Below are 13,427 nucleotides of genomic sequence, written 5' to 3' on the forward strand. Positions count from 1 at the left end.
ACCTCAGGTCAGAATCTCAGCAGCGCCTCCAAATGTAGCTCCCTTTCTGGGGTGACCAGATGTCCCGGTTTAGCCGGGACAGTCCCATTTTTTCCTGTTCTGTCCTGGTTGTCCGTCAGTTTTGAAAATGTCCCGGTTTTTGGCCCTGGTCACGGTTTTTAGATGCAGCGGCGGTGCGCAAGGAGGCGGTGGCAGCCGTTTGGTATTTTCATGTGGCGGTACACCAATAATGTTGCCTCAGATTGGATGTCTGATGCAGTGGGCGGCCTTTATGATTTGGAGGATGCTGCAGGACCGCAAGGGATTGGAGGTTGCCGGGCGGGGGGCGTAGTTTGGGCCATGGACACGCTATCGTGCTGTGTACCATGGCAGTGATGTTACTGACGTGACATTGACTGCCAGCCACGAGGAGAGAGCAAGTCAAATAGAACTGTTGCATTTTGACTGTCTATCTCCTCAATCCACCTCCTAGGAGCATATAAGTAGCAACATATATAATACAAAACCCTATTTTCCCAATTTATTTTGCAAATTGTAATATTATATACATGTAACACAGTTCCCCCCCCCCTCCCACCCCCCCAATCACAGATAGGGACCATGTGGGGAAATATATATGTATTACCTGGTGTGGTGCTTTACCTGTTAGGCTCACAGGAGGCCTGAGCCTCCGCCAGTGAGAGCCTAGGGTGAATCCTCTGGAACGATCTTACAATATACAGCACCTCCACCTATGCAGGATTCTAGGAGTGTAGAATGCTCCCTGACACAGGACCCACATATAGTAACCACATACGCCACAGGTATATATAAACAGTTTACGTCACCCTCTAACACTGCTCCTCATGGGTGATAACCCCATACAGTATTCCGAAAGTCCTTGTACCCAAAAGTCCCAAGAGTCCCACAACACCACCCACGTGTGGAACAGCGCTGCCCACTAAGATGAAGTGTAAGTTGGTGCACTTGATGAGTTGGATAGTACCTGCCCGGGGCTCCTGCACCCGGGTACTGCAGAACAATGGAAGAGGACTGTCTGTGTCCAGCGCCAAAGCCACAGCGATGGCATCCTCCTTCTGGTGGATGGTCTCCTTCTGAGTGAGCTCACCACTCAGACAGTCTCTGTCTCTGCTACTGCAGAGAAGGATTCCCTGCACACTGACCCTTCTTCTCAAAGCAAGCAGCACTGCAGCTGTGTCCCTGACTAAGCTGACTGCTAACAAAGTCCCTACCTAAGGGGCCTTCCTAGAGCAGCCACAAACTGAAGGGGAGTTGGGCCTAGCTGGGGCCTAGGGGTAACCTGGCCTAGTGTAAGAAGCCACTTGCTCCCTACACACACTACTTCCCCCTACCTTATCCCACACCAACTGACTCGCATGGTCTATGCACAACAATGTATCTTTCTCCAGCAGGAGAAGCTGCAAGCCCTATTGGCTGTTTGGCTGCATGTGACAGGGATCATAGGGCAGTCCCGAGAGGCTGCTGGGTGTTGTAGTTCCCCATAGAGCTTTCTATAATTGGGGCCGCGTGCGCGATCTGCACTGCGCATGCGAGAGTCTGTAATGGCCGCTGCCGCTGCTAGCTGCACATGCGTGACCTTGGTGAATCCCTGCGCTACGGAGCGCCATCTCTGCAAATCCTCCCTTTCTGTAATGGCTGCCGCATCGTGTCTGCGCATGCACAAGCCTCCGCGCATTTGCGGACATAACAAAGAAGGCTGCTCAGTGCCACCGGAAGCATCCGGCGATGTGCTCTCCCCCGCAGCTGCCCTCTCACTGGCGAAGGTAAGGGGAAAAGGAACGGGGAATCGGGAGCCAAAGGGGACCTGGCTACATACACAAGGTCAGGAATAGGAATGTCACATTTTTAAAATGTCTTAATTTTAATGAATGCCTTCATTTTTTATTTAATTTTAAGTAATGTCAATTAAGTATTTATTTAATTTTAATTCATGTCTTCATTATTTATTTAATTTTAATTAATAAATTAATTTTTTATTAAGTTCAGCAGAAATCACATTTCAGATCTCAGGCTGCAAAGTGGTTTGTTTTATTTCTGATAGTGAAATCCCTTTTTACTTAATAGAATTTATCATGTTGAAGTTACACTTTAAAAAAAGGGCATTATTTTGTGTTTTTTTCTTCTTCTGCTGTCTAGAAATATAAATGTATTGCATTTAAAAATTGATTTCCACTTCTTCATATTTGACTTTGTGCACCCTTTTTTATGCAGTGTGAGTAAGTACCGCTAACATGCTTGAACAAGGGCCTTAGACAGTACTTGATAGGCTGCCCCCCTCAAATGTATGGGATATTTCTTAGTCTCCTATGTTGTGATTTTTCTCACTTTTAATTTGATGTGTGACAAAGTACCTTCTTGCTCTGTACCTTGTGTCCAAGGATCAGCACTTTCACACAGCCTTCCAGATAGAGGAGACAGTCTTCTGACACAGATGTGAAAAGCTAGGCCTGTTTATTTTGCCATACAAATGCTACAGCAGATAACAGGAATAAATCAAACAAACAAAACAAAAGTCTTTTTCATAGCATAACACAGCTTTTCAGCACACCCTCCTCTTGAGAGTAAAACAGTCCTGTCTTGCTCTGTTTAGAGCAACCTTTTAATCATCTCCCTGCTCAATCAACTGCTCCAGTCCTGTGAAAGCTGGGAGAGCTAGAAGTCCCGATCTGGATTCCCCTTGGCAAAATCTCCAAACCGTGGAGTGGAGCAGAAACCCTGCAATAATTTAGGGCCGTAATATCCTCTTTTCACTACTGTTCCCTCATATCTGTCACATATCCTCCCCTCTAGCTCAGACCTAGTGGAGTGAGCGATCGTGCACACCAGTGAATGCATTCTTGACAAGCCATCCGCATTCCCCTGTCTACTGCCTGCCCTGTGTTCCACTGAGAATTTGTAGGGTTGCAGACTGAGAAACCAGCGTGTCACTCTGCTATTTTTCTCCCTATTCTGACTCATCCAGATTAGGGGTGTGTGGTCTGTCACCAGCCTGAATTTTCTGCCTAACAGGTAGTACTTAAGATTGTCTACTGCTCACTTTATTGCAAGACACTCTTTTTCAACTATGGAGTAGTTTCTTTCGTGTGGGTTAAGTTTTCTGCTTGGGTACAAGATAGGATGTTCTTCATTCTGGTTCTCTTGTGAGAGGATGCACCAAGCCCTACGTCCGACGCATCAGTTTGCAAAATAAATTCCCTAGCAAAATCGGGGGTTACTAACACTGGTTGGGCACATATGGCTTCTTTCAATGACCTGAATGCTTGTTCTAGTTCTGGGGATCATTTTACCATTACTGGAGCTCTTGCCTTTGTCAGATCAGTTAAAGGACATGCAAGGGTAGCAAAGTTATAGATAAACCGGTAATATCCAACTAGGCCAAGGAAAGTTCTCCCTTGTTTCTTGGTGACTGGCCGGGGCCAATTCCTTATGGCTTCCACTTTAGCCATTTGAGGTTTCACTAACCCTCTACCAATAGAATATCCTAAATATTTGGCTTCCTCTAAGCCAATTGTACACTTCCTTGGGTTAGCCGTTAACCCTGCAGAGTAGATTGAGTTTAACACTGCTTGTACTTTTGGAAGGTGGGATTCCCAATCTTCCATATGTATCACTACATTGTCTAAATATGCAGCTGCATATAATGTATGTGGCCTTAATATTCTGTCCATCATCCTTTGAAAGGTGGCAGGTGCCCCATGCAGACCAAACGGCAACACCTTGTATTGGAAAAGACCATCAGGAGTAGAAAAGGCAGTCTTTTCCTTTGCCTGCTCTGTGAGTGGAACCTGCCAGTAACCCTTGGTCAAATCTAGTGTGGTGAGGTAACGGGCTTTCCCAAGTCTCTCCACTAGCTAATCAGCCCTTGGCATGGGGTAGGAATCAAATTTTGAGATATCATTCAGCTTGCGATAATCGTTACAAAACCTTACAGTCCCATCAGGCTTTGGTACAAGCACAATAGGGCTGCTCCAGTCACTTTGTGACTCCTCAATCACCCCAAGCTCTAGCATTTTCTTAACCTCTGCTCTAATGGCCTCTCTACGAGCTGCAGGTATTCTATAAGGCTTAAGATTGACCCTTTTTCCTGGTTCGGTTATAATGTCATGCCTAATAACCCTAGTCCTTCCTGGAACTGCGGAGAATACCCTTTTATTTAATTTAACAAATTCCTTGACTTCCTGTGCCTGGTGTATAGACAGGGCCTTTGATATGTTCACTTCTGGATCTGGGTTTTTCCTAGCGGGGAAGGCAGTGGTTTCCACAGTAATTAGAACCTCCCTTTCTTTCCAGTGCTTGAGTAAGTTCACATGGTATATTTGTTCAGGCTTTCGTCTGCCTGGCTGCCTCACTTTATAATTTACCTCACCCATTTTTTCAATAACCTCATATGGCCCATGCCATTTTGCCAGAAATTGACTTTCTACTGTGGGGATTAACACTAGGACTCTGTCTCCACGTTGAAACCTACGGACTCTAGCATTCCTATTATAGCTATTCCGCTGGTTACATTGGGCCTTTTCCATATGTTCCCGCACTATAGGCATAATGGCTGCCATGCGTTCCTGCATTTGGGTTATATGCTCAATTACACTGCGATGGGGTGTAGTCTCCTGTTCCCATGTCTCCTTGGCTATGTCAAGTAACCCCCTAAGGTGTCTACCATACAACAATTCAAATGGTGAAAACCCAGTAGATGCTTGGGGCACTTCTCTAATAGCAAACATTAAATAAGGAAACAGAAAATCCCAGTTCTTTCCATCTTTATCAATTACTTTCCGTAGCATTGCCTTTAGGGTTTTATTGAACCGCTCCACCAAACCATCAGTTTGTGGGTGGTACACAGAGGTTTTTAACTGTTTTATGTGGAGAAGTTTGCATAACTCCTTGGTTACCCGAGACATGAATGGAGCACCCTGATCTGATAGGATCTCCTTGGGAATCCCCACCCAACAACACATAATCATTAACTCTTTAGCAATAGATTTTGCTGAGGCCGTGCATAGAGGGATTGCCTCAGGATATCGGGTCGCATAGTCTAATATCACCAGTATGTACTGATGCCCCCTGTCTGACTTCACTAAAGGGCCAACAAAATCCATAGCAATGCGTTCAAATGGGACCCCAATTATTGGTAGGGGTACCAACGGACTATGGTACGCTGGCAAAGGGGCAGTGAGCTGACATTCAGGACACGATGAACAATAATCAATTATTGCTGCCATCACCCCCGGCCAGTAAAAACTCCTGAGAATACGCTCTTCAGTCTTTTCAACCCCTAGGTCACCACCTAGTACATGGCTATGTGCAAGGCTTAACACAGTGCGCTGGTACGCGTTTGGCACTAACAACTGTTTTACTCTAACAGACTGTTTTTCCTCAAGGCAATACAACAGATCTTTATCCACCTTAAAGTAAGGATAAGACAAGGGTCATTTAAAACCAAAGACAGAACATAAAACACAGACAAAGCTCAGTTTTAGCACATCTAGTGAAACTCATACACGGTACAGTGCCTAAATATATATGTATAAATATCTATTAAGTAAAATGGTCTTTTAATTTGACATTTTTGGCCAAAATTGTTGTAAGCCCCTGAGCCAACTTTACGGCAGACCACAATTCAGGGGTCCCTAAAGCTAATATAAATTCTTAATAACCTGTGTAATAACAGGAAGAATGATTTATAGTAAATCTGTCAATATTAGTTGCAAAGTTCTAAGTCTGATTGAAGCCTTTATTAACCTGTACATTACCAGGAAAAGCACTCTGTATTAGAGTTGTCACAACCATCCAGCAAGCAAACAAGTTCCCCTGTGTGGAAGATGCTATGGAGTGAGCCCTTAACCATTTAAATGTGGGAGGGGGTGAGCTTAAATTAAGTAGGAGGTTGCCAACCTCCAAACAGCCAGGACTAGCTGAAACACAATTGTGAAATATACTGGATACCTAACAAGCTCCTATTGAACCCCCAAAATAACCACAACATATATATAAGCATATGAGTGTCACAGAGGAGTGCTACTGAGCATGGCAATATATATTTAAAACCAAAGACAGAACATAAAACACAGACAAAGCTCAGTTTTAGCACATCTAGTGGCCAAAAATGTCAAACTAAAAGACCATTTTACTTAATAGATATTTATACATATATATTTAGGCACTGTACCGTGTATGAGTTTCACTAGATGTGCTAAAACTGAGCTTTGTCTGTGTTTTATGTTCTGTCTTTGGTTTTAAATATATATTGCCATGCTCAGTAGCACTCCTCTGTGACACTCATATGCTTATATATATGTTGTGGTTATTTTGGGGGTTCAATAGGAGCTTGTTAGGTGTCCAGTATATTTCACAATTGTGTTTCAGCTAGTCCTGGCTGATTGGAGGTTGGCAACCTCCTACTTAATTTAAGCTCACCCCCTCCCACATTTAAATGGTTAAGGGCTCACTCCATAGCATCTTCCACTCAGGGGAACTTGCGTGCTTGCAGTATGGTTGTGACAACTCTAATACAGAGTGCTTTTCCTGGTAATGTACAGGTTAATAAAAGCTTCAATCAGACTTAGAACTTTGCAACTAATATTGACAGATTTACTATAAATCATTCTTCCTGTTATTACACAGGTTATTAAGAATTTATATTAGCGTTAGGGACCCCTGAATTGTGGTCTGCCGTGAAGTTGGCTCAGGGGCTTACAACAATTTTGGCCAAAAATGTCAAACTAAAAGACCATTTTACTTAATAGATATTTATACATATATATTTAGGCACTGTACCGTGTATGAGTTTCACTAGATGTGCTAAAACTGAGCTTTGTCTGTGTTTTATGTTCTGTCTTTGGTTTTAAATATATATTGCCATGCTCAGTAGCACTCCTCTGTGACACTCATATGCTTATATATATGTTGTGGTTATTTTGGGGGTTCAATAGGAGCTTGTTAGGTGTCCAGTATATAAGACAAGGGTCAGTCTGGATTAGTAGGGGTTCCATCCTTACTAAAATGGAATTTCGGGCTACTGACAAAGTGGGATCAGACCACTGGGCACTCTTAAAGTTATCTGGGCTAACCTCTAAATCAATAAGGTCAATGTCTGGTTCCGGTCTATTAGATGGTCCGGCACCATTTTGTTCTGGGTTGTCGCCCACTAGTGCTTTTACAGGGTTTGGCTGTTTATTCCCAGACTTATTTGTGCTGTCTAGGTCATCTCCCAAAATGTCAGCAAATGGGAAATCATCATTACATTCATCTGACGAACTAGTGGCAAGTTTTTCAGCAACTGGCCATAAATTTAGAAAATGGGGAAAATCTCTACCAATAATCATGTCATGGGCTAATTTTGGTACAAGACCAACTCGCCAATTTACAGAGCCACACTGTGACTCAACCTGTACTTCAGCAGTGGAGTAGTTATGTACATCCCCATGTATACAGGAAATATCAATCTGTTGGGAATCATCTACCTGAATACCATTTACAAAATCTGGGTCTATGAGGGTAACCATACTCCCTGAGTCAAGTAATGCCTGAACCCTTTTTCCCTCTACCTGCACCAAGGGTAACTATTCAGACAACCATTTTTGTTTGCAGAACACACAGTTTGGACATACAGTGAGTAATCATCCTCATTATTACTACCCACCTTACATTCCATGGGTTCAACCATTCTGGGACAGTCCTTTGCCATATATCCAAACTCTCGACATTTCATTTTTTTTACAGCATAGTCCTTTATAGGTTCCTCCCGCTTAACAAAGTTCCTTTCTCTTGTGGTTATGTCCCTGGGGTTATAGACCCCAACCTGGTCATCAAAATTCCCCCTTTTTCCTGGAACAGTCTTACCAATATTGCTGGGGCTCTGGACCTCCCAGTTCTGAGGCTGCCCTTGGATAGGGGGTTGAAGCCATTCTCCAGCTGCACTGTACCGTTCTACCAACGCGACTAACTGGTCAGCCGTTTGGGGATCACTCTGGCTGACCCAGCGACGAAGGGCAACAGGTAAGCCTCTCAGAAATCGGTCCATCATTAGTTGCTCCACAATGTGGCTGGGTGTGTTGATTTCCGGTTGTAACCACTTTCTGTCAAGATGTATTAAGTCAAACATCTGTGATCTTGTGGCTTTATCCAGGTTGTAGGTCCAGGATTGAAGCCTCTGGCCACGGACCGCCGTTGTCACCCCTAGGCACACCAGGATCTCCTTTTTCAGCTCGCTGTAATCACTGGCTTGAGCCGGTTCCAGATCATAGTATGCTTTCTGGGCCTCCCCACACAAGAACGGTGCTTGCAGGCTTGCCAATTCAGCCACAGGCCATTTTTCTCTCTCAGCCGTCCTCTCAAACACCATCAGGTAGGCCTCTACATCATCTGCAGCCACCATCTTTTGCAGGTAGTTACTCACTCTAACCACCTTTGGATGTGCTTCTGCGGCATCCCCGTTAAGCCTCTCAGATAGGCCCTGGATCTCCTAATGTAAGGCATGGGCGGTATTTTGCTGCTCCTCTCTGAGCAGTTGATGAGCTTCAGCCTGGGCCAGCACCAGTCTCTGCAATATTGCCATGTTTTCCTGCTGTGTGGCATAACCCTCAGCCAGCCTGCTGTTAGTTTCTTGCTTTAAGGCATAACCCTCAGGCAGCCCTTCTGTTGGTTTCTTGTTGTGTGGCATTAGTTTCTTGCTGTGTAGCATTAGTTTCTTGCTGTGTAGATGCAGTTTGGATCAGGGCTGTGACTACTTCTTCTATTCCCTTTTGCATCTTACAGGCTTGTCAGTGTGCTGTCTGCATTAAACTCCACCATATGTGACAAAGTACCTTCTTGCTCTGTACCTTGTGTCCAAGGATCAGCACTTTCACACAGCCTTCCAGGTAGAGGAGACAGTCTTCTGACACAGAGGTGAAAAGCTTGGCCTGTTTATTTTGCCATACAAATGCTACAGCAGATAACAGGAGTAAATCAAACAAACAAAACAAAAGTATTTTTCTCAGTATAACACAGCTTTTCAGCACACCCTCCTCTTGAGAGTAAAACAGCCCTGTCTTGCTCTGTTTAGAGCAACCTTTTGTAAGGAATCCACTACTGGCTTTGACTGCAGCCTTGCAGACCTGTGCAGTTGCAAGCTTCCTCTGGCAATCTATGGCACAGGTGCTGCCTCTCATTGCAGCTTCTGCCCTGTGCTCTTTCATTGGAGGAATTCTCACACACCCTCCTCCTGTGATTGGATCTCCGCCCTTTATATTCTAGGCGTTGGCTCTGAACCAGCGCCGAGCATAACTATTCCTACCTCTATGTTACTGTCTCTGCCACAAACCACCCCAGGCCTCTCTCCTAGCGTTCTTACCTTCCAAGTTCCTGAGTATCCAGAGGCCTGGTCCTGGACGTCTGTGCTGAAGCGTTGTTGCCAGCACTGGCCTGCTGCTATCTCCTTGCAGTGGCCTACCCTGGACGTCTGTGCTGAAGCGTTAATGCCAGCACTGGTAACTGCTGCATTCCCTCCTAGCAGTGGCTACCCTTCCTGTCCTGTGGCCTGCTGCTATTCTCCTGCAGTGGCCTACCCTGGATGCCTGTGCTGAAGCGTTGATGCCAGCACTGGTAACTGCTGCATTCCCTCCTAGCAGTGGCTACCCTTCCTGTCCTGCGGCCTGCTGCTATTCTCCTGCAGTGGCCTACCCTGGACGCCTATGCTGAAGCGTTGATGCCAGCACTGGTAACTGCTGCATTCCCTCCTAGCAGTGGCTAACCTTCCTTTCCTGCGGCCTGCTGCGATCCTCTTGCAGTGGCCTGCCTTGGACTTCTGCGCTGAAGCGTTGGTTCTTCCCGACGCTGCCCTGCGGTGAACTTCGGCCAGCCTGCTGTCTCCTCCTGCTGAGATCGGCATCATGGGCCGAGGCCGTTCCTCGCGCAGAAGCCACCCCTGCGCTCACGCTCCTAAGCTGAAGCGGGGCACTCCTGACTTCCTGTTGCCGAACTCCTGCTTCATTAACGACGATGCTGCCTTCTCCAATCCTGACCCTGCGATGTACGACTACAAACTGCGCACTCCGGATCAGTCTGCGTGGACTAAGGTCGGTGATTATATAACCCCACCTCAGCCCCGCGGTCCAGTCCCGATTTGTGGCGAGCATCGGCGTAACAGTATGCTCGGCCCAAAACCGGACCGCGCCGTGGCGGGGGTTGGTAAATGTTTAACTGTACCTATGTCCCAGGCTGCGGACCAGTCCCTGTTTGAAAAACAGTATCTGTTTGAAAGACTGCCTCCACCTAATCTTGCCTGTATGTATGAAGGGTTAACCCCTGCAAAAAGACTGACTCGTAAAGAAATACTTACAAGGTCTCAGGAATGTAGAGAGGTAAAGAAGATGTTACAAGCCCAGTACTCCCAAATACTCCTTCTTATGTCTACTCCAGGTCTGGAAACTGCGGATTTTGGGGTACCGGCTCAGGCCATAGACACCACCCTTAAATTATTCCTGGAATTTGACAAGAACATAAGCGAGCGTGAACCTCTACTTGCTGCCCACGCACAGACTATTCACAAACCCTTTTCTGTCAGTCCTGTTGCTAAACCTGTAGGGGTACCTCTCTCTCCTAAGAATGGTCAAACCATTTCTCTGCCGCTGCCCGCTAAGGAAGAAGCTGCCACGCTCCCTAATCCTGAGTTAACCTCCCTAAATTCTGTCCCTGAGGTTATTTCGGTCTTAACCCCTGCTAGTCAGGCTTATGCGTTCCCCACTGTAAATCCCTGCAGTCCCCAGGTCAGTGTGTCTTCCCTAGCACCAGAGAATGAATCCTGTTTGCCCTCTTTTCCTAAACCAAAAATTCTAAGCTCTGTTTCCGAGGTTTTTTCTGTATTAACCCCTGCTAGTCTGCTCTGTGAGGTCCCTACTGCTAACCCTAGTATTCCGCAGTCTAATGATAGGTCCCTAGGGCAAGAGGCAGAACCCCCTATGACCCCACTCTCGGAGACTAGCTTCTATTTCTCTGATTCTCAGGTACAGAGTAATTTAACCCTTGGGGTTTTTCCTATGTTAACCCCTGCAGGTCAGCCCTGTGAACCTTCCTTGGTAGATCCCTTTAGTTCGTCAGTCAGGGACACCTCCTTAGCCTCAGAGGATCAACCCCTTTTGTCCTCTGACTCGGCTAAAATTCTCGGGGCTATGCCCCCTGAACTTTCGGCAATAATACTGGCTCCAGTAAAAAGTATTCTGGAGCCGTTTGTTTCTCTAAACCTGTTCGTAGAATCCCTACTCCTAGGTATTTCACTCACCCCGTCTGCCACTCAGAGAACTGAGACCCCTGCTTCAGAGCATAGACCCCTTTTCGTGGAATCTGTTGTCGTTTCTGATGTCCCAGACACACTTTCCCAAATACCCACTTCAGAGGCCAGCACAGTCATGGTTGCCCCACTTGCACTGTCTGAGTTCTCCTTTTCTCAAATCCTAGGGTTTAAAGCGAACAGTACATATTATGCTCCTTTCCAAGTGACCCCTACTGAGATCAGCGTATCTGCTGTTGCTCCCTCAGTACCATTAAAGTTAGGGCCCTACTTTTTGAAGGATCAGGCTTTCAAGTTTGAGACTCCCTTTATCCCTGACTTTGTAAATCTGCAGTCCCTTCTCACTGTAGTTAAAAGTTCTCCAGCAGCCGCTGAGTTAAGCTTTGCCGCTGCCAAATCTTCTGTTATAGAAGCAACCTTGCCTAGCTTACTTCTGTCTGTCCTATCTGTGATGCCTATCACCTTTACTAAAATTTCTGTTTTGCAAGGTTTTTCTCCTATTAAATCTGTGATACCTGCAATTCCTTTAATCAGTTCCAAGACCCCTGTCACTAAGTCTCCCATGGAGTCTGATGCCCTCACTAGGGATTCTCAGGGACCCAATTCTGTAACAAGCAAGATGTCCCTTGTGTCTGTTGGAGAGTTTACCCCAGTTTCTCTCAAGGATCATGCCACAGCCTCCGGGATGATTAAAAATGACTTTAAGTCTGGGATGCCCATTCCTGTAATAATACTGTTTCACGCTGATTCGCCCACAGTATTCGGGGTATCCACTACTGACTGTATGTCTACTACCACGAACTCAGGGGTATCGCATTTGGAACTTTCCCTTTTTTCAGAAGATCCCGTCTTTAAAATGGACTTATTTTTCTCTGTGTCTTCCACAATACTTGGGGTACTTGCTATTGACTGTCCTGTCCCAAAACTAGGGTTACCTCTCAAAAAGGTGCCTGAAGCTACCGATGTTAAAAACCCTATGTTTAAAACAGTAACAATTTGCATTGCTTCTCCCACAGTATCATGTGAGACCTGGGTACCTGGGTACCTGGGACCTCCACTCCGAAGCCAAGCTCTAGTTCTCTGTCTTCTTTCTCTGTGTTGGAGGCACCCAGCTTTAACCCCAAGACTTTTTTCCCTAAGGTTGATGCACCGCTTAACCGCCTGCCTTTTTTTTTGGATAAAATCTGTTTTCTCACTTTTCAAACAGACTCCTTACTCGCAGGTCTCTGTGCGGTGCCCAAAGTGCCCTTTCTGTATGGCAAGTGGCCTCTCCCTAAGACGAAGACACCCTTACTGGACCTCGTCGCTTTACCTGAAGCGTCCGTCCCTGTTCTCTATAGGTCCACTATGGGTATAGACATGCTTATTATGTCCTTCGCCAAGGCCACAATTTCGGATTTGATTCTCTCTAAAGATCACAAACCAAAGGAAGCGGATCCTTCTTCAACTGCCAGTACCATGACCAAGAGTTGCATACACACTGCTACAGACTCTCGCAAATTGCTTGGGATAGCAACCCTGCTTGGTATCAAAAGTACCGATGCAATAGTGTGTAGTGAACCCTCCCGCCCCATTCCCTTGCTAACCACCACCCGGAATTCCTTGGAAGCTAAAGACTCTCACAACTTCCTCCGTGCTGATTTCACCAAAGACATTGCCTTCTCTGAAGGTCCCTCTGCCATTTTTGTCCGACAATCTGTGTCCTGTGTCCCGTACTCTTGGACTATTACTATGCACCGGACACCTGGCTACTGCCTTTCTGATGTTCCCATTCCAGAGCCCTCAGGTCCCATTGTTCATGTACCAAGAACTGCAGTACCACCGCTGTCTTTCATGGCACTCGCCAATGTACACCTGGATTGTGGACCTAATTCTCGCCGGAGACACTTCAGGAACAACTCAATGTCTCCCAGACCTATGAATGGTCCTGTTCACCCAGGCTTCTCACCCAGTGGTGGGGGTACTGTAAGGAATCCCAACAAACTATGGTCTTTCAACACCACCTCTCGCCTAAGGAGGTTTAGGAACAATTCCATGTCCCCCAAATCTGTGATGGATCTTGTTCGTCCGGAGGCCTCACCTGAAGGGGGGGGGGGGTACTGTAAGGAATCCACTACTGGCTTTGACTGCAGCCTTG

This window comes from Ascaphus truei, chromosome 5 (assembly GCF_040206685.1).
Source record: "Ascaphus truei isolate aAscTru1 chromosome 5, aAscTru1.hap1, whole genome shotgun sequence".
Lineage (NCBI taxonomy): Eukaryota > Metazoa > Chordata > Amphibia > Anura > Ascaphidae > Ascaphus > Ascaphus truei.